This window comes from Polypterus senegalus, chromosome 4 (assembly GCF_016835505.1).
Source record: "Polypterus senegalus isolate Bchr_013 chromosome 4, ASM1683550v1, whole genome shotgun sequence".
Classification (NCBI taxonomy): Eukaryota; Metazoa; Chordata; class Cladistia; order Polypteriformes; family Polypteridae; genus Polypterus; species Polypterus senegalus.
Genome location: NC_053157.1, coordinates 136,737,533 through 136,739,708, shown reverse-complemented (window position 1 = coordinate 136,739,708; position 2,176 = coordinate 136,737,533). Strand labels below are relative to the sequence as shown.

At 38.7% G+C, this 2,176-nt stretch overlaps 1 long non-coding RNA gene across 1 annotated transcript; it reads left to right on the top strand.

Annotated features, from left to right (window-relative positions):
- Nucleotides 1-663: 663 nt before the first annotated feature.
- On the top strand, nucleotides 664-1,881 carry LOC120528609. Its single transcript, XR_005633564.1, has 2 exons — nucleotides 664-1,006; nucleotides 1,757-1,881. It is a non-coding gene; the product is annotated as an uncharacterized LOC120528609 (long non-coding RNA).
- The last annotated feature ends 295 nt before the right edge of the window (nucleotides 1,882-2,176 follow it).

Below are 2,176 nucleotides of genomic sequence, written 5' to 3'. Positions count from 1 at the left end.
TGCTAAGGGAGGTGCGGGTGTATCCAGGAGCACAGAGGCACACACAAAAGACTCACATAGACTGCATCAATTCAGATTCACCAGTGAGCTCAAAAGACACGTTATGTGAATTCAGAGAATACGGCCACACAGAATGTGAAGAATATGCAAACTACACATCGATAATGCTGCATCTATTCAATACATAATAGGCGATTTAAAAACTTTAGAACACAATATATAAGTTAAATTGAAATTTACCCAAATATTTATTTTGTAATTAAATATGAAATTAACGTTCTTGGCACATATTCTAAAGTGCTGAAGTACTCCCTTCAGAATAAACCCCAGTCATTGTCTTCATGGAGCCCGCATCTCCACTGCGTATCCGCCTACAGCAACAACATTGAACTGCCTTGCACCCGCCGTACGTGGTGACCTCCAGTTTTAATAGGTGGGTTTAAAAAAATAGATGGACAGAAGGATAAAATGGCCGCTATATTACAAAAGAATGTTTAAAATGTTAAAACTATTTTATCGCAAATAATTGAGAAAATATGCCTCAGACCCTGACGTATTTCCCAGACTTCATGAAAATATCTTTCCTTTTTGTTGCCTTATTTGTTTTTGACATCACTAAAAATGATTACAAAAAAATAAAATAAATGAGCGTGCACCGTCGATGAATTCCATAAGAGGCGCGCATTCTTTATAATTAATAAAATAACGTCTTGATAGGAAATACACACACAGTTCAATTACGTCTTGTGCTGCTCGAATATATATAGCGCATCCCACACAGCAACATCGCGGGAATGCCTGTGTTTAAAGGGAATCCAAGAGGAGTTGTAGAGCCTCAGCCTTAACTTGACCAAGCATCGCATCCTCTACTGAAACTGCCTGCGTCTTGACGTCATTTAGAGGCGCCCAAACAAGGTTGGCGCCAACCTAGAGAGAGAGAGAGAGAGGGGGCGAGTTCATATGGGAAAGCTGGAGAGCAAAATTTAAGAGTTCTAAAGTAACGATGGTGAGTAATAGTCATGTTTACAGCACTGCCAAAGTTGTCTGGCATTTACGCGTGATAGCGTTTAATATAACCGATGGGGAGACATGCTTCCTTATATACGCAGATTGTTATGCAAACTCTTCAACGCCGCCATAATTTAGTATTTTTCATCAGCATGCGCAGAAGTGCTTTATAAATACAATACAGAATAGTTAATTAGACTGTGGCACATAGGACCTAATAAGTATTGCAGTTTTGTAATACCATGTGCATCTCTGCACTTTTATCTTGTGTGCACAGCCCTCATATTTACAGTAGAATTATTTACACCGAGTTGTAATACACTTAAGCGGTGAATATGAACGGAAACGAGAGTGTGTTTCTCGGTGTTGATAGGTTGCGATGAGAGCCCGAACTGACAGTTACCTTCTCATGCGTGTTGGTTGCGCAACGCACGGACGCACGCATTGCACCCTTGCAGCAGACTTGTGCTGTACTGTTCACCTCATCACACATAAAGCCACAAGAATTCCTGCGTCAGACCATTTTATCAGGAGTTTGTTTTTGTAACATAGTTTTTTTTATTGTTTATTTTTATTAGATGTAGAATGTTATTATGATACAAAGCGAACGTGAAGGCCATCTAATGACTGTACTGGTTATCTGTTTTTCTCAGAAATCGATATAATAATGTAGTTTATAGGCTCCAGGTACAAATGAAAACTGCTGCTCTTTCTGTTATGTTAAGTATATAATGATTTCTCCATGCAGGACATAAGAAAATTCTTTGGGGTGCAGCCAAAAAAATCCACAAGTGAACCAGCAACAAGTGGTAAATCAAAGGAAAATGAGGAAAAGAAGAAGACACGTACAAATGGAAATGCTGGCTCTAAGGTTTGTTTATGTTTGAAAATGGTATGCCCTAAATATGTCACTTCCTTTGAAGCAAACCTGTCAGGTTAATCCATCCAACCACTTTGTAACTTGCTTATTTAGATCAGCTTTTCCAGAAGCTAGTAGTTATTCTGGTAGTTTTGGCCCAGTGTAGGAAACTGCCCATGACAGGCAGCAAGTTCAATATGGAGTGGAGATGAAATTATTATTTTGAGATCAAGAATGGTCAGTTGGTATTTCACTTGCTAGTTATACAGATGGTAAATGTATATTCATGTATTAATGTTTTTCATCCCT